This window comes from Callithrix jacchus, chromosome X (genome assembly GCF_049354715.1).
Source record: "Callithrix jacchus isolate 240 chromosome X, calJac240_pri, whole genome shotgun sequence".
NCBI lineage: Eukaryota > Metazoa > Chordata > Mammalia > Primates > Cebidae > Callithrix > Callithrix jacchus.
The window spans coordinates 127,334,014-127,354,259 of NC_133524.1; the positions used below are offsets into that span (position 1 = coordinate 127,334,014).

Here is a 20,246-nt window from a genome sequence, read left to right on the forward strand (position 1 = left end):
TTTGTTGTACAAGCGTCTTAAAGCTTTTCAGTCAGGAATCAGTCCTGTATTTTCCCACTAGTAATGAAGACATGGAATTTGCAAAGTAAAAAGTAACCAACTCCTGATGAAGAGAAATGCGACGTCATAACACTGATAACCGTTTCTATATTTACTCCCATTTTTCAATACACACTAAAAAGTTCTATGTATACAGTCAAACGCCACAATAAATTTACATGTACTTGAATTTAGCTGTACATAATGGTGAAGATGAACATTTTCACATCTGATTCCTGAGTTCTTGATATTGTCATAAAAATTTGCAATATCTGAATATTTTACAATAAAATCTTTGCAAAGAACTTCCTGATTAAACTATTCATCCAAACATAAATTCTCAACTTTTACTTTTAAATCTAAAATATATATTATATATTTATACATACATAAACATGTAAAGAAATATTTATAATATAAACATATGTATTTTACATACTTATACATATGAAAATAAGGATTTTTAATTCTTTTCCAAATTTTATTGCTAATTCTTACCTTAAAATTTTATCTCTAAAATCTCAAAAGAAGGATAACAAAATTCAATAAATGATAGTTGAAATAGGCATCTCTCACATTCAGTCACCTAAATGTGTAACTTAAGAAAACTGTAAGATGGGTGCATTCACACAACTCACGTGCAGCTAGAATGCTTCATTAGTGTCTCTGTTTATAAAATGATGAATTTAAAATGTGAATTTGTTTGCCAAAAATGCCATCTTCAAACATATCCTCAGTATAACATCTACCATGATGAAAAATGTATAGGATTGGCTGGGCACGGTGGCTCACAAGTGTAACTGCAGCACTTTGGGTGGCCGAGGCAGGCAGACAGCTTGAACGCAGGAGTTCAAGACCAGCCCTGGCAATGTAGTTAGACAATGCAGTTAACATAAAATTAACCACTGAAATGTGTGAAACTCAGTGGCATTTAGTACATTCAAGACGCCGTGTAGACATTACCACTGTCTAGTGGCAAGTCATTTTCATTACCACAAAAGAAAACCCTGGACCCATTAACTAGTCATTCCCCATTGGCCTCTCTGCCCAGTGCCTATCAAACACTTATCTGGTATTCCCTCATTACTGATCATCTCAATAAATGGCCTGTTTAGTCTTCCTTATTTCACTTAGCGTGTTTCAAATTTCATGCATTGGTTATCTATCTCTTTGATATCTATATTGTTGTACCTGCATCCACACAGTTTATTGCCTGAAGGAGACAATGTGATGCCATGGAACGTGCTGGACCTGTAACTGTGTGAAGTAAATCATACCCGTATAGACTCAGTGAGGAGTGTGTTTAACTACGGAGAGAACAAGATTCCTGATGAACATGGGTGGTTTAGGCCTCATTTTGTTTTCACAATGAACAAAAAAGCAAAAATTCAACAGTAAGACCAGGTTGCACCAAACTGGACAAACCTCCAGGCAGTCATGCTTGCTGGTGCCTCTGTCTCCCGGTGGCATTTTTTCAGACAAGAAGGGTGGGAGAAAAGGGCTCCAAGACAGGGCTTCCTTGAAAGTATGGAGTACTAGTGTTACCATGAGGATGTTGTTTAAAGACAGAATACGCCATTATATCTTCTTTCCCGGAGTCTTTGCCGTGGGGGAAGGTGTGAGCTGTGTGGGGGTGGAAAAGGCTTGGGCTCCAGGTTAGGTCTTCTTGCCTTCCCCTCTAGGGCCTGAAGAGAGGCCTGGATATTGACGATATCTTGGTGTAGAACCTGGTAAGTGAGGGGCTTGGAGAGAACCAGCATCTGCCAGGCAGTCCTGTCACAGGAAGTCAGGGGGTGGGGCCTTGGTTCCTAGGGTGGGCAGGACTTCAGCAACCCACTCAAACACACATGCAAGCTCTTGGGGGCATCTGTCTCATTTAATTGCCCCTTGGAGCAAGAGTCAGCAGGCTTTCTCGTGCTGGCATCCTGCAATGAGTCTTTCGGTCTCTAGTAGCATCAGCACCGTGCAAAATCAACAAGGGAAGTTTACAAGATTTGCCATTAGAACCTTCACTCTCCGGGTTCTATACCAACATACCACCAAAGTCCCGGTGTCCTTTAAGGCCTTCGAAGAGAAGGCAACGACTCCCAGCCTGGAGCCCAAGCCTCTTCGACCTCCCCACAGACCAGATCTTCCTCAGCCCGTAGTCCTTAGGAAAAAAACGGTGTAATGGTGTAGGGATTTGTTAAACTATATCCGCGCGATGGCAGTAGTGTTCCAGATATGCCAAGAAGCCCTGTCTTGGAGCTCTCTTCTCCCGCCCTTCCCGTCTGAAAAAACGCCACCCATAGACAAACGCCTCACCAAATGGGGGCCTTATATTTTGCCCAGTTTGCAGCCAGCTGGTCTTACTGCTGTGCTTTTTCTTTTTGTTTTCCGGTTGAAATCAAAACCTAAACCACCCACCCTCATCAGGAATCTTATTCTGTATTAAAAGTGGATTACTGTGTACACTGTGGTTTGGATCACACCAACTGTGTATTTTAACAAACCTTTGAGGAACGTGATCTCATTTGAATGTCACTAGTACTAAGTGTTATATGTCACTATTTCACACCTTCAATATAAATAAAGGTAAATCTTAACACAACGCCTCAGGAATATTACTTTAGTAAAATAAACACTATCAGCTTTTGGTGTAATTTTTACAGATACATCACCACACGTTAAAAAAAAAAAAAAAAAAAAGTCCGGGAGATTGATCCAAGATGGCCGACCACTAACAGCTCAGGACTGTAGCTCCCAGTGAAAGCCCAGAGAACGAGACGACGCCACACTTCTAGAAAAATTTTCGTCACTCACCGATCAGCCGATTCCCAGTGGAGGAGCCCCACGGGTCGCCAGCGCGACTCTTGTGGCCGCCGCAGCGGTTTTGCCGTCTAGGCGCAGCAGCTCTTCATGCAGAGCCAACGGGACTGCTTCCCCTACTGACCGGAGTTTGGAGCTCCGGGAAGTCAGAGCCGCTTGTTGCGGACTCAAGAGGGAAGCCAGACCAGAGATTCCCGGGCAGAAGAGCACCAATCAGTCTTACCGCTGCTATTTAGGCCGCCACAGTGGGTTGCTCGGATCCCAGCACTGGGAATCAATAAGTCGGACGTCGACTCAGAAAACTAATTAGAAAGGCGGTTCATCTACAATGAAGGGGAAAAAACAGCCTAAGAAGGCCGAGTATACTCAAAATCAGAACCCATCAGCAACAGAACAAGCCCTGATGGAAAAGGACTCATCAGCAACCGAACAAGCCCTTATGGAAAAGGACTCATCAGTAACGGAACAAGCCCTGATGGAAAAGAACTGTGTTCCATTATCTGAAGTAGGCTTTAAAAGGTGGATGATAAGAAACTTCTGGGAGTTAAAGGAACTTGTTCTAACCCAATGTAAAGAAACTAAGAACTTGGAAAAAAGGCTACATGAAATGTTGAAAAGAATAGACAATATAGAGAGGAATACAAATGAACTTATGGAGTTGAAAAATACAACACGAGAATTTAGTGAAATTTGTACAAGCTTAAACAGCCGAATGGATCAAGCAGAAGAAAGGGTATCAGAGGTCGAAGATCAACTTAATGAAACAAAACAACAAGACAAGAATAGAGAAAAAAGGATAAAAAGGAATGAGCAAAGTCTCCAAGAAATATGGGACTATGTGAAAAGACCTAATATACGCTTGATTTGTGTACCTGAATGTGACGGAGAGAATGAATTCAAGCTGGAAAATACTCTCCAGGACATTATCCAGGAAAATTTTCCTAATTTAGCAAAGCAGGACACTATTCAACCCCAGGCAATACACAGACCACCACAAAGATATTCCTCAAGTAGACCAACCCCAAGGCACCTAATCGTTAGATTCACCAAGATCGAAACGAAGGAGAAAATATTAAGGGCAGCCAGAGAGAAAGATCAAGTTACCCATAAAGGTAAGCCTGTTAGGCTTACAGCAGATCTCTCAACGGAAACCCTACAAGCTAGAAGAGAGTGGGGGCCAATATTCAATATACTTAATCAACAGAACTTTCATCCCAGAATATCATATCCTGCCAATTTAAGCTTTACATTTGAAGGAAAAATAAAATCTTTCAGGAACAAGCAAGTACTCAGAGATTTTATTACCACCAGGCCTGCTCTACAAGAACTTCTAAAAGAAGAATTATACACAGAAAGGAACAACCAGTATGACCCTTTCTAAAAATACACCAAAAAGTAAAGAGCATTAACATAAAGAAGAATTTTTATAAACGAAAGGACAAAATAGCCAGTTAATATCAAATGGCAGCAACCCTAAATTTAAATTGACCAAATCTCCCAATTAAAAGATACAGACAAAATCTAACGGTATATCCAAAGATATACATAGACTCAAAATAAAGGGTTGGAAAAAAAAAAATGTACCAACCAAATGGAGAGCAAAAATAAATAAATAAAAAGCAGGAGTTGCAATTTTCACATTTGACAAAATAGATTTCAAAGCTACAAGGATACAAGGGTAAAAGGATTAATGTAATAATAAGAGATCTTAACACCCAGATACATAAGACCCATAATGAGATTTAGATTCAACGAGACAGAAAATTGATAATGATATCCGGGACTGGAACTAAGATCCAGAACAAATAAACTCAATAGAGCTCTCCATTTTAAACACACAAAATATATATTATCCACAAAATCTAACGATATATCTAAAGATATACAAAGACTCAAAACAAGGGGATGGAAAAAAAACTCACCAACCAAATGAAGAGCAAAAATAAATAAATAAAAAGCAGGAGTTGCAATTCTCACATTTAATAAAATAGATTTCAAAGCTACAAGGATGCAAGGGTAAAAGGATTAATGCAACAATAAGAGATCTTAACACCCAGATACATAAGACACATAAAGAGATTTAGATACAACGAGACAACAAATTGATAACGATATCCAGGACTTGAACTCAGAGCCAGAACAAATAAACACAATAGAGGTCTCCATTTTAAACACATAAAATATGCATTAACCACTTTAAACACTCAAAATATTGATCGGCCATTATTGAAACCCATTTTAGGAATGAAGTAATATTCCTTTTTCCCTCTTTTTCTTTTTTTTCCCTTCTTTAAAAAAAAAAAAAAAAAAAAAAAAAAAAGTCCATGAAGAGAGAAAGACACCAGAAAGGATGGCTACCTAACATTTTGCTGAATTTGTGTAAACATACTCTACTCTTACCCATTTGCTTTTAGTTTCTATTGGATATTAAACTGAGATGTGATCCACTCACCCTCATCAAGCATCTCCTCCTTGGTTTCTGCACAACCCAGTCTTCCCATTTCTACTCTTATCAGCATTATATATATCATGTTTTATTATGATATCAAGTAGTCTTGCAGTATTCCAGCCAGACCTTAGGGATTCATGCCTAAGGAGAGAAGAAAAAAAAGCTTACTCCTAAGGTCTTGGAGAAGAGCAGATCTAGGCACCAGGCCATGTGGTTCTTGTCCTGACTCCCTTCCCAGGTTTCCTGGGAGTTTTACTCCATATTCTAACCTAGTTATTAGGCCTTACATGTTGAGGGAGAGGCCGCTATTTAGTGGGGCTCTAACATAAGGGTCCGGATAGCTCTCAAGTCTGACAAGACTTGAATGGACACTAGCACAGGAATGAATACCTATCCTACTCAGATGGATTACATGATTTTGTCTCATGGTTTAGTCATTGAATATTGGATATTGGAACAGAAATACGGAACTTGCTGGGTCTGTAACTGTGTGAAATAAATCATACTCATATATATATATATATATAATCTCAGTGAGGAGTATATTTAATTTCTGACAGAACGAGATTCTTGATGAGCGAGGGTGGTTTAGGCCTCATTTTGTTTTCAGATGGAAAAACAGAAGCAAAAATTCAACAGTAAGATCAGATTGCACCAAACTGGACAACTGTCCAGGCAGCCATGTTGGGTGGCGCCTTTGTCTCTGTGCGACGTTTTTTTCAGACAGGAGGGGTGGGATAAAGGGATCCAACACAGGGCATCCTTGAAAATATGGAGCACTACTGCCACCGTGCGGAATTCGTTTAAAGACAAGCTACGCTATACAGCCTCCTTCCCAGAAAGCCTTGCTGTAGGGGAAGGTCTGATCTGTGCGGAGGTGGAAGAAGCTTGGGCTCCACGCTAGGTCTTCCTGTCTTCTCCTATAAGACCTGAAGAGAGACCTGGACATTGGTACTATCTTGGTGTAGAATCTGGAGTGTGATGGGCTTGGAGTGAACCAGCAGCTGCCAGGCGGTCCTGGCACAGGAAGTCGTGGGGCGGGGCCTCGGTTCCTCCTGGTGTGGGCAGGACTACAGGAACCCACTGAAACACACGTGGAGGCCATGGTGGGCATCTGTTTCTGTTACCTGCCTGTTGGAGCAAGAGTCAGCAGGCTTTTACGTGCTGGCTTCTTGATATGGGTCTTTGGGTCTCTGGTAGCGTCGGTAATGTGCACACGGAACAGGGTTATTCCACAGGAAGTTTACAGGATTTGCTTTCAGAACCTTCACTCTCCAGGTTCTATAGCAAGATACCGCCAATGTCCAGGTCTCTTTTAAGTCCTTAGATGAGAAGGCAAGGACTCCCAGCATGGAGCCCAAGCCTCTTCCACCTCTTCACGTACCAGACCTTCCCCAGCAGGTAGAACGGGAAGAATTCTGTAATGGCATAGGGATTTGTTAAACGACATCCGCCTGATGGCAGTACTGCTCCAGATATGCCACGGAGCCCTGGCTTGGCGCCCTCTTCTCCCGCCCTTTCTGTCTGAAAAAACGCCACCCATAGACAAAGGGGCTCCAAACCTGGATGTCTTACATCTTGCATGGTTTGAAGCCTGCTGGTCTTATTGCTGTACTTTTTCTTTTTCTTTTTAACTTGAAATCAAACCAAAGGCTAGGCACAGTGGCTGGCACCTCTAATCCCAGCATTTTGGGAGGCTGAACTGGGAGGATCACCTGAGGTCAAAAGTTCAAGGCCAGCCTCATCAATATGGAGAAACCTGGTTTCTACTAAAAATACAAAATTAGTCAGGCCTGGTGGTGCATACCTGTAATCCCAGCTACCAGGGAGGCTGAATTAGGAGAATCACTTGAACCCAGGAATCAAAAGTTGTGGTGAGCTGAAATCACATCATTGCACTTCAGCCTAGGCAACAAGAGCAAAACTCGGTCTCGAAAGAAAAGAAAAAAAGAAAAGAAAAGAAAAGAAATCAAACCAATGCCTAAACCATCTGCCATCATCAGGAATCTTGTTATTTCAAAAATTACATATTCTCCTGAACTAGTCTGTGTGGGTTTGATTTGCTTCAGTTACAGGTCCAGTAATTTCCATGGCATTAAACTTTCTCCTTCAGGGGATAAATTTGGTGGCCGAACGCACAAAAAGGAGAAAAGGGCCAAAAGCTGGGAAAAGATCTTCTGCGGCAAACAATTAAAAAATCCCAAAGGTCTTTGACTTGGCTTCCCTGTAAGACATCCAGGGACTTCGCAGGATTTTGAGAGCTTTATGAGCCTTTTGTGGTGCACTGTAGGCAATTTGGCATGAGCCACTAGAGGAGAAACCAGGTGACACTCTTTACTGCATGCCATATATACTCCACATGGCATGATACTCACGGGACATATATGTTCAATTCCTGTCAAGGTGACTCCGAGTTTCATCTCATGGTCTCATCATTTAACATCAAAACAGAGCATGTGCCCAGGCCATTGCATATACTTCAAGTATTTCCTGAGAATTTATAGGCTGTGTGTGTTTATAATTGAGTGTTTCTCTGAGAGTTTTATAATTTGTCTTTTAGGTATAAGGATTACAATATTCGCCAACTAATAAATTAAAGAAAAATGCTTGACAAATATTAAGAATAATTCATGTATTAATAATGAAGAAGACCGGGTGTGGTGGCTCACACCTGTAATCCCAGCACTTTGGGAGGCCGAGGCTGGCAGATCACCTTAGGTCAGGAGTTCGATACCAGCCCAACCAACATGGAGAAACCCCTCTCTACTAAAAATACAAAAAATTATCTAGACATGGTGGTGCATGCCTGTAATCCCAGCTACTCGGGAGGCTGAGGCAGGAGAACTGCTTGAACCCCGAAAATGGAGGTTGTGGTGAGCTGAAATCGTGTCACTGCACTCTAGCCTGAGTGACAGAGCGAGACTCTCTCTCAAAAATAAACAAATAAGAAAACTGCTACCATACAACTTGTCAAGGCAATTCATGAACATTTTGATTATATCCATGCATATCTTTCAAAACGTACATTGTTAAGCAAAAACTAAATTTGTATTAAAAGTGGATTATTATGTACACTATGGTTTGGATCAGACCAAGTGTGTATTTTAACAAACCTTTGAGGAGCGTACATTCATTTGAATGTCATCAGCACGATGTCTTCTATTATTTCAACATTTCATGCCTTCAAGGTAAATAGAGGTAAATCTTAGGATGTCAGGAATATGACTTTAGTAAAGTAGACACTATCAGCTTTTTGTTTGAATGTTTACATATACATGACTACACACTTCAAAAAGTCCATGAAGAGACAAAGACACCAGAATCCATGGTTACCCAACATTTTCCTCAATTCATGGAAACATATTCCACTCTTAGCCACTTGCTTTTGGTTTCCATTAGATATTAAACCGAGCTGTAATCCACTCACCTTCATCAAGCATCTCCTATTTTCAAAAACTCAGTTTCTGCACAACCAAGTCTTCCCATTTCTACTCTTCATCACTCAGCATCATATCTGCAGTGTTTTATTATGATGTCAAATAGTCAGTCTTGTCGTATTGTGGACAGACCTTAGCTTTCCATGCCTAAGGAGAGAAGAAAAGAAAAATCTTACACCTAAGGGCTTTCAGAAGAGCAAATCTAGGCACTAGGCCACGTGGTTCTTGTCCTGACTCCCTACCCAGGTTTCCTGGGAGTTTTTTGTTTTTTGTTTTTTTGATGGAATCTTCCTCTGTCGCCAGGCTGGAGTGCAGTGACCGGTTCTCGGTTCGCTGGAACCTCTGCCTCCTGAGTTCAAGAGATTCTTCTGCCTCAGCTTCCTGAACAGCTGGGATTACAGGCGCGTGCCACCACACCCAACTAATTTTTGTACTTTTAGTAGAGATGGGTTTTCACCATGTTGGTCAGGCTAGTCTTGAACTCCTGTCCTCGTAATCCACCTGCCTCAGCTCAAAAAGTGATGGGATTACAGGCATGAGCTGCCGTGCTTGGCTCTTTAGGAGTTTTACTCTGTGATCCGACCTAGTCATTAGGCCTTTATATGTTAAAGGGGAGGCCGATATTTAGTGGGGCTCTAATGTAAGCGTTCAGATAGCTGTCCAGCCTGACAAGACACACACAGCCCTACTTGAAAGGACACAAATATAGGAAGGATTATAAATTCTAATCAGATGGATCACAGAATTTTGTCTCATGGTTTCATTATTTAACATTGGAATAGAAATATTTTCCAGTGTCATTCAATGGCTATGACTTAAGACTGTGTCCTGTAACTCTGTTATATATGTGTCTTACTGTTTTTCCCTTAGGAATCAGTCCTATATTTTTTCATTAGTAACAAAGACATTGAACTTACAGAGTAAAACAGTAACCATATTCTGATGAGGAGAAAAGCAACGTCACAAAACTGTATATTAAACACTGATAACCGTTTCCATATTTACTCCCATTTTTTAATATACAGATAAAAAGTTCTATATAAACAGTCAAACACCACAATAAATTTACATTTTAATTGGATTTAGCTATACATAAGGTTGAAGAATTAAAAGTTTCACATTTTATTTCTGAGGGGTTTTTTATATTCTCATAAAAAATTTGCAATATCTGAATTTTAGACAAGAAAATACTTGCAAAGAACTTCCTGATTAGACTATTCATCAAAATATAAGTTCTCAATTTTTACTTTTAAATCATATATATTGACATATATATATATATATACATGTGTGTGTGTGTGTGTGTGTGTGTGTATATATATATATATATATAGAGAGAGAGAGAGAGAGAGTCTCGTACAATAGTGTGATTTTGGCTCACTTCAACCTTCACGTCCTGGGTTCAAGAGTTTCTCTGGCCTCAGCCTCCCGAGTAGCTGGGAGTACAGGCATGGGCCATGACACACACCTAATTTTTGTCTTTTTAGTAGAGAACAGTGTTTCGCCATGTTGGCCAGGCTGGTCTCCAACTCCTGACCTCAAGTGATCCGCCCACTGAGGCCTCCCAAAGTGCAGGAACTATAGGCGTGAGTCACCACGCCTGTATATATTGATACATACATACACATATAAATGGATATTTCTATACAATATAAACGGATGTATAATACATACCTCTGAAAATTAGGATTTTTAATTCTTCTCAAATTCTTATTCCTAATTGTTCCCTTTAAATTTTATCTTTAAAATCTTGACAGAAAGATAACAAAATATTTAGTTTTCAGACCCATTATCACAGGATGTTCTTTTTTAAATTGATGTTATCTTTAACTTCTCCAATATTTTGTGATTTTCAATGTACAAGACTTTAACCGTTGTCCTAAAAATATAATTCATTTTCATGCTATTGTAAAGGGAAATGCTTTATTTATTTATTTATTTATTTATTTATTTTTTGAGATGGAGTTTTGCTCTTGTTACCCAGGCTGGAGTGCAATGGGGCGACATCGGCTCACCGCAAACTCCCCCTCCTGGGTTCAGGCAACTCTCCTGCCTCAGCCTCCTGAGTGGCTGGGATTACAGGCGCACACCACCATGCCCAGCTAATTTTTGTATTTTTAGTAGAGATGGGGTTTCACCATGTTGACCAGGATGGTCTCGATCTCTTGACTTCGTGATCCACCCGCCTCGGCCTCCCAAAGTGCTGGGATTAAAGGCTTGAGCCACCGCGCCTGGCTGGGAAATGCTTTCTTAATTTAATTTTCAGATTATTCATTCCTAGTGTACAAAAATACAACTACAACTAATTTTTCCAAGTTAATTTGTATCCTGCATTATTTACTGAATATTGTTAGTGAACAATTAGCTCTAATATTACTTTTTCTGGATTTTTAAGCATTTTCATAAGATCATTATATTTATGAAGAGAAATAATCTCCATTTTTTCTTTTCAACTTGGATGTCTTTTATATAGCTTCATTGTCCGCTGCCCCAGCTAGAGTTTTAAGTATAATGTTCAATAGAAGTGACAAAAGTGGGCATTCTTCTCCTGTTCATGATTTTAGAAGCAAAGCTTTCAGTTTTTCTGTCTTGACTATATTATTAGTTGTAGGTTTTTAATAAATGGCCCATATATTGTGCTGAGACAATGATCTTCTAATTACAGATTATTGATTAAGTTGCTTTTCTGGAGAGATAGACTAGAAAAGTGTCTACAGCACCATTTGTTTTTCTTTTCTTCTCTTTTTTGTGAGACACAGTTTCACTCTTGTTACCCAGGCTGGAGTGCAATGGCATGATCTCAGGTTACTGCAACTTCCACCTCCCAGGTTCAAGCGATACTCCTGCCTCAGCCTCCCAAGTAGCTGAGATTACAGGTGCCCACCACCAAACCTGGCTAATTTTTGGTATTTTTAGTAGGTACAAAGTTTTGCCATGCTGGTCTCAAACTCCTGACCTCAGATGATCCCCCACCTCAGCCTCCCAAAGTGTAGGGATTACAGGCATGAGCTACCTTGCCCAGTCCCCATTTTCATTGATGTCACTTTTGCCACCTGTTTTTGAATTTGTAGAAACACTCATGCTTCTTCAAAATGTGCCTGACACAACAGTGATACACGAAAAAGTAAAGTTGTTACAGGTAGTTAGACAGGCAATGAGCAGAGCAGGAATGGGCTCTCCCCACCCATTAGGAATGTCCTGTGATCTTTTGGCAATTATCACATTGTCTGTCTAAAAATGATAGTTTGGCAGCCAGGGAGAGGCAGTCTTCTGATGGTCCACACCTGTTAATATTAAAAGTGTGAATTGAATGCAGGCCCCAGGGAGAAGTAGCTTCTTGGGCATGCGTGTTAAGAGACAAAATTGCAAAATATGATTTTCCAGGTACATGCCACTGGAAAATGGAAGAAAGCCTCAGATAGGCATATGTATAACTCCCTGAACACACTGTGCAGTACTCAATATCAAATGGTAAGGAGAGCACTGCGCATGTGGAAAGCTCACCCTAAAGGAAGAATCATGGGAAAGAGGCGAGCCTGTAATATCCCAGGATCAAGGTCAAAAGGTCTTTTTGTTCTCTTGGCCATTCGGGCACCCACTTGGATCTCTTCCAAGGGTTCTTTCTTTCCTGTTCTAAAGCCTTTTAAATGAACGTCCACTCCTGCTCTAAAACTTGCCTCAGTCTCTTTTCTGCTTTATGCCCCTCAGTCCGATCCTTTCTTCTGAGGGCGGAAGGACTGAAGTTGCTGTGGACCCATACGGATACGCCACCTGTTACTCGGGGTAACTCGGTTCTCTACCACCACTAACAAAGTGAGATCATGGGTAATGTTACCTCCAACAGACAAGTACTTTTAAAATGTAGATTGATTTTCAATCGTTTTCACTCTTTTTGGTTATGTGTAACAACTCCACTGAGAAAAAAAACCAGCCAGGCACAGTGGCTTATACCTATAATCCAGCACATTGGGAGACCAAGACAGGCGGATCACCTGAAGTCAGGAGTTTGAGACCAGTTTGAGATGGTGCAACCCCATCTCTACTAAAAGTAGAAAAATTAGCTGGACAAGGTGGAGCCCACCTGTAGTCTCAGCTGTTCCAGAGGCTGAGACAAAACAATCCCTTCTTCCCGGGAGACAGAGGATGCAATGAGCTGAGATCGTGCCACTGCACTCCAGGCTGGGTGACAGAGCAAGACTCCATCTAAAAAAAACAAAAACACAAAACTCTACTAGAAAATGTAAAACTTTAGGTCCTTTCAGTCTCTAGACAACTAGATGCCCTTGAGACTATCAGAACACATCCTGGCTCCTGCTTTATCACAGCTGGAACAGGCCTATCTTTGGTGTTCTCGTACTGTTGCATCAAAAAACCGTGATAGAGTAATACTGCCTGAAAGCCTCCTAACACTTGCTCCAAGGGACAGAACACGAAACACACTCATCCCAACCACACACAGCATCTACTGTCTCCGGAAATACCTGAAGAATAGAATATGTAATGCATGGGAACAAGCTGTGCTCTATTAAATGATGAGACCATGAGATGACACTGAGTAATCTCCACGGGAACTGAGCATAGGGACTATGAGGATCACGCCATGTGGAGCATATATGGCAGGGAGTAATGACTGCTGTCTGGTCCTCACTCTATGGCTTACATCAACTTTTTGCCTACAATACAACACATGAGGCTAGAACATGAAGAACTGTCCAGTTGTCCAAGAGAGGAACCAAATTAAAGACCACCAGGATTTGTAAATTGTTTGCCAAAGATCTTCTCCATGTTTTAAATAATTTTTTCCTTATTTTACCGTCATCCACCCAATTTATCACCTGAAAAGACAATTTGATGCCATGGAACTTGCTGGACCTGTGACTTTGTGGAGTAAATCATATCCAGATAGACTCAATGAGGAGTATATTTAATTTCTGGAAGAACAAGATTCCTGATGAGTATGAGTGGTTTAGGCTTCATTTTGTTTTCAGATGGAAAGAAAAGTAAAACTTTAATAGTGAGCCCAGGTGCACCAAACTGGACAAATCTCCTGGCACCCATGTTTAGTAACGCCTTTGTCTCCGTGAGGCGTTTTTTCAGACAGGAAGGGCGGGAGAAGAGGGCGCCTAGACAAGGCTTCCATGAAAATATGAAGCACTACTGCCACCGTGAGGAAATGGTTTGAAGACAGAATCCGCCATTACAGCGTCCTTCTCGGAAAGACTCGCTATGGGGGAAGGTCTGGTCTGTGCAGAGGTGGAAGAGGATTGGGCTTCAGGCTAGGACTTCTTGGCTTCTCCTCTAAGGTCTCAGGAGATGCCTGGACTTTGGTGGTATCTTGGTGTAGAAACTAAGAGGGAGGGGCTTAGAGTGAATCAGCGGTTTCCAGGCGGTCCTGGCACAGGAAGTCGTGGGGCGGGGCCACGGTTCCCCCTGTTGTGGGCAGGACTGCAGGAACCCACTCAAACACACATGCAGGCTATTGTGGGCATGTGTCTCCTGTTCCTGCCCCTTGGAGCAAGAGTTGGCAGGCTCTCACGTGCTTGCATCTTTCTACGGGTCTTTGGGTCTCTGGTAGCATTAGTACCGCAGACAAGGAACAGGGTTTTACCAAGGGACGTTTACAGGATTTCCTTTCCTTCACTCTTCAGGTTCTATAACAAGATACCGTCAGTGTCCAGGTTTCTTTTAAGGCCTTAGATGAGAAGACAAAGATGAGCAGCATGGAGATCAAGCCTCTTCCCCCTCCCCATAGGCCAGACCTTCCCAAATGGGTAGTCCTCAGTGGAAGGACATTGAAATGGCGTAGTGCGTCATTAAACTGCCTCCTCACGGTGGCAGTAGTGCTCTAGATGTGCCAAGAGGTGTCTTGGAGCCCTTTTCTCCCGCCCTTCCTGTCTGAAAAAACGCCACCCAGAGACAAAGGCACAGGAAACATGGCTGCCTTGTTTTTTGCCCAGTTTGGAGCCATCTGGTCTTACTGTGGCACTTTCGCTTTTATTTTCCATCTAAAATCAAACCAAGGCCTAAACCATCCACTCTCATCAGAAATCTTATTCATAAATTTAAATTCCTCCTCACCTAGTCTTTATGATTACAAATTACCACAGAGTTATAGGTCCAGTACTTTCTATAGCATCAAACTGTCTCCCTCAGGGGATAATGTTGGGGATGAAGGCACAAGGAGAAAATTGCTTGAAGCTTGGAGATCTTCTCTAGAAAACAAGCTACAAATCCTGGTGGTCTCTGACCTGGCTCCCCTCCCAGACAACCAGGGAGTTCATGTTCTAGCTCATCTGCTGCATTGTCGCAACAATTTGGAATGAACCATAGAGAAGGGACCAGATAGCTGTCATTACTGTATCTTATGCATGCCATATGTGTTCCACGTGGCATGATACTCATACTACACAGGTTCAGTTCCTATAAAGGTTATTCAGAGTTGCATCTCATGGTCTCATCATTTAACATCAAAACACAGCATGTTCCCATGCCACTACATATTCTTCAAGTATTTCCTGAGACTTCATGGGGTGTGTCTGTGTGTGTGTGTGTGTGTGTGTACATGTGTGTGTCTGTATTTTATAATCTGTCTTCAAGACATAAGTCTTACAGTATTCTCCCACTAGTTAATTAAAGAATAATGCCTGGCTGGGTGCGGTGGCTCACACCTGTAATCTAAGCACTTTGGGAGGCCAAGGCAGTGGATCACCTGAGGTCAGAAGTTCAAGACTAGCCTGGCCAAGATGGTGAAACCCAGTCTCTACTAAAACTATAAAAATTAGCCAGGTGCAGTGGCAGGTTCCTATGATCCCAACTCCTCAGAAGGTTGAAGCAAAAGAATCACTTGATCCTGGGTGGCAGAGGGTACTTTGTGCCGAGATTGCTGCACTCCAGCCTAGGCAACAGAGTGAGACTTCGTCTCAGAAAACAAAAAGAAACAATAATGCTTCACGAAGATTTGGAAGAATCCATGTACTAATAAAGAAGAAAGCACGACCATAAAATTTGTCAAGGCAATAAATAAATAAATTTGGATTATTTTCATATATATATATATATATATATATATAAACACTCCTTTTTTCTTTGGACCAAAACTCTGTAACCCAGGCGGGAGTGAAATGGAGCCATCTTGGCTGATTGCAAACTCCAGGTTCAAGTAATTCTCCTGCCTCAGCCTCCTGAGTAGCTGGGATTACAAGCACATGCCACCAGGCCTGGTTAATTGTTTTGTGTTTTCAGTAGACATGAGGTTTTGCCATGTTGGCCAGGCTGTTCTTGAACTCCTGACCACAAGTGACACAATTACCCTGGCCTCCCAAAGTGCTGAGATTACAGGTGAGAGCCACTATGCCCAGCTATACATTCCTAATTTCATGCAAATAACAAACATGTATTGAAATTCGGTTACACGTAATTTGGAACAGATCAACATTGTGGTTTGGAACAGATCAAGTGTGTATTTTAACAAAGCTTTCAGGAGCATTAATTCATTTGAATATTACAAATACTAAACATTGTTTTCAACGCTTCAAGTCTTCAGGGTAAATGAAGGTAAATCTGAAAAATACACACTCAAAAGCATTCTTTTAGAAAAGTAGACACTACTCATTTTTTGTTTGAATTTTTACAGGTACATCACAATGTGCATACTGGCTCTCTACAATACATACCTGACTATATGTTCGGTTTAAGGTTATGACATGTTAGAAGTAGAGTAACATACACTTTGCTTTCTCATTTCTCTTACGGTGGGGTACGTTTAATCCTCAAGGTTCAATAATATGCTTTTCTCCCTAAATCAGAGACAGGGAATGGCTGTTTATGAGGACACAGAGAATGCAATTCAGATTTTGTGAGGGGCCAGACACAGTGGCTCACTCCTGTAATCCCAGCACTTTGGGAGGTCCAGGAGGGTGGATCACTAGGTCAGGAGTTACAAACCAGCCTGGCCAATATGGTGAAATCCCGTCTCTACTAAAAATACAAAAATTAGCTGGGCATGGTGGTGTGCACCTGTAGTTCCAGCTGCTCAGGAGACTGAGGCAGGAGAATCACTTGAAACCAGGCTGTGGAGGTTGCAGTGAGCCAAGATCATGCCACTGCACTTCAGCCTGGGCGACACAGCTAGACTCCATTTCAAAAAGAAAGGACTACCTGGTGTAGGTGAATGACATGTATCCAACCTAAATGGGAATGATAGGCCCATTGCCCCTCCACACTATCCTCCCTTGCAGAAGAAACCAGTCAACCTCCTTGTCACTACCACGGGTACTCGGCTACATGTGATATTCTTCCCAGGCTTCCATCCACTAGTTGGGCACATAGGCTGTATTAAAGATAGTTAGCAAGGGGTGAATAAAAGATCCCTCAGCCTAAATAATTCCAGATTTGGGATCACCAGCATTTCTACCTTCAGATATGAGACACTGTCCCATAGGTAGGTCCATATTCTTCCATGAAAGTGGTCGGCTTAAGCTATTCCTCCATAGGAGGCAGTTTAACAGCTATCTAAGTCTACTTTAGATGAAACACTCTGGGGAGGTAAGATACCCTTCTTTTCCTTCCCAGAAACAAGGATCATAGAGAAATGCTTCCCAGATGGTTTCCAAGACACTCATGTGTGTCAATAGCATCTATGTCTGCAAACCATCAGTCAACTCAACAAAACCAGCTAGAGGGAGAGCTACACACAGTCAAAGATGTCAAAAAAGCCAGTGCCTTACCCTGCCTGGAATGCCTGTCTGAATCCTCGGAGGTCATGAGAAGCCATCCCCAACAAGCTCTTGAACCACTGTAATGTCACAGTGCAGAACCAAACTAACGTTAATTTCTTTCACTAATAATTCAGATAGTGAGATAATAAACTCTGAAGAAGAATGTCATGAGAAACAAGTCACCCATGCAATTTTAGTCACCCTTTTGATTCTTCACTTATGAGTCACAGAATGTCTGGAGGTCTCCAAACCAAAGGTTGGATATCTTATTAGGACATAGATTTAAAGCTGGTACAGAAAATACTAGCTAGGACGCAATAAATAATGATTTCCTCAGGCCTAAACAATGCCGTAATTCTAAGGAACATCGAACAGAAAAGAGCCACCTAACTGCCCTCTTCGAGAGAACTGAGATGACATCGGCATCCTATTATGACAAAAGACTTTCTCCTGAACTTATAAAGTCACAGAAACTGCTGGCTAGTGCACTCCAATAATTTCTCAGGCCTTCCATCACATTCTTGGCCTGCATCCACTTTAGCAAATCGGCTCTCCTAAAAGATGAACTGGCCCACATAGGCATGTCAGTGTATCCCCACTCCTCTACAGAGGTCCCTCTAGCTATAGGCAATGGTGTTTAGAATTTTCCTGTATCAAGGACCATGTGAATGACACTGGGTTCAGATGGATCTTCCCTGGAACTGGCCTGTCCATTGTCACCTGACAATGCTGCTATAAATGTCACATCCCCGTAACACAGGGACAGCCAGATTGCCAAAACTCCCAAGGTCATATTCATAATGTAAATGCCCCAAGGGTGTGTACTTGGCTTTGTCACTTCTAGTCTTGTCCCCACTATGAGGAAACTGAGGCCCTGTCCTCTATTTCCTGTGCCAAGACTTCCTGGAAGCAGCTGGCTCAGTCCTGGTCCCTCACTCACCAGCTACTTCACTATTGCATTTGTCCATTGCTTCTGCCAGGCCTCAGAGAAAACGGTAGGAAGGCCCGCGGGGCTCAGGCCTGTTCAGCCTGCAGGCTTTTCCTTCTTCAAGTGCTAGGGCTTACATGGAGGAAACCCTCACGGCTTTGGATGCTTTGAAACTATTTCCGCATGATGGCAGTATTGCCCGAGAAAAGCCCACTAACTTTGTTCCGGGCACTCCTCTCCCGCCCATCACATTTCAAAAAAAGGCCAAGAACAGCCAAAGACACCAGAAACTATGGCTACCTAACATTTTGCTAAATTTGTGTAAAGGTATTCCATTCTTAGCATTTTGCTTTCAGCTTCCATTGGATATGAAACTGAGATGTAATCCATTTACCGTCATGAAGCATCTCCTTTTTTCAGGAACTCACTTTCCACACATCCAAGTCTTCCAATTTCTACTCTTTTTCACACAGCATTATGTCTGCCATGTTTTATTATAACATCAAATTGTCTTGTAGTATTGGGGCAGATCTCAGGGATTCATGCCTAAGGAAACAAACAAAAATAAACCCACAAATGTTGACACTAAGGTCTTGGAAAAGGGCAAATCTAGGCACAAGGTCATGTGATTCTTGTTGTGACTCTCTACCCAGGTTCTCTGGGAGTTCTATTTCATGTTCTGAACTAGGCTTTAGGCTTTATATGATGAATGGGTGATTGACATTTAGTGGAGCTCTAAGATAAGGGACCAGATAGCGCTCAAACTTGACAATGACACAGAACCCGACTTGAATTGACACAAATACAGGAATGACTATAAATTTTAATCAGATGGATCACAGGATTTTGTCTCATGGTTTCATTATTTACCATTGGAACACAAACGTTTTTCTGTGTCATTAAATGGCCTTAGCTTAAGACTGTGTCATATAACTTTGGTGTATATGTGTCACTATTTTCCAGTTAGGATTCAGGCCTATATTTTCGCATTAGTGGAAATATAAAAGGTGGAATTTGCAAAGAAGTAAAAAAAAAAACCTATGTGCTGAGCAAGAGAAAAGCAATTTCCTAAAACTGTGTATTAAACACTGATACCCTTTACCATATTTATTCCTTTTTTCAATACATAGATAAAAAGTTCTATATATATAGTCAACACAATAAATTTACATTTAAATTGGATTTAGTAATACACTGTATTTTATTATGAATATTCTGTAGTATGAATTAAGATTTTCATTCTAAAATTTGATTTCTCACCAGTGTTTGACATTGTCGTATAAAATTTGCAATTTCTGGATTTTGAACAATAAAATATTTGCAAAGAACTATATGATTGGACTAGTCATTAAGAAATAAGATCTCACTTTGCTCTTTATAATCTATATAATCTATTTATACATAAACACATATATAAATATGTATTTTACATAGTTATACCTCAGAAAATTAGGATTTTAAAATTATTCTTGAATTTTTATCTCTAATTCTTACTTTTAACTTTTGTCTTTAAAATCTCAAAAGAAAGAAGAAAATTAATAAATGATCATTTAAATGGGCATTTCTCATATTCGGTCACTTAGATGTGAACCTCAAGAAAACTTTAAGCTGGATGCATTCACACCACTCACATGCAGCTATAATGTTTCATTAATGTCTCTGTTTATATAACTATGAATTAAAGATATATATTTGTTGGCCAAAAATACCATATTCAAACACATACTCAGTATAACACTGACCATGATTTAAAATATATGGCATTGGCCAGACGCAGTGGCTCACAACTGTAATCCCAGCACTTTGTGAGACTGAGGCAGGAAGATTGCTTGAACCTGAGAGTTCAAAACCAATTTAGCAATTCATGA

At 41.0% G+C, this 20,246-nt stretch overlaps 1 long non-coding RNA gene across 14 annotated transcripts in view; it reads right to left on the reverse strand.

Annotated features, from left to right (window-relative positions):
- The window catches only part of LOC144581009 (uncharacterized), a 113,769-nt gene that overhangs the window by 37,342 nt on the left and 56,181 nt on the right, over positions 1-20,246 (reverse strand). For 11 of the 14 annotated variants that reach the window (XR_013531481.1, XR_013531474.1, XR_013531477.1 and 8 more), the window contains 4 exons: positions 18,773-18,924; positions 8,724-8,880; positions 7,104-8,477; positions 5,300-5,437 (listed from right to left, as the gene is read on the reverse strand). This is a non-coding gene — a long non-coding RNA (uncharacterized LOC144581009). The remainder of the gene's footprint in view (positions 1-5,299; positions 5,438-7,103; positions 8,478-8,723; positions 8,881-18,772; positions 18,925-20,246) is intronic. The other 3 variants (XR_013531478.1, XR_013531473.1, XR_013531480.1) reach the window with 3 other exon arrangements.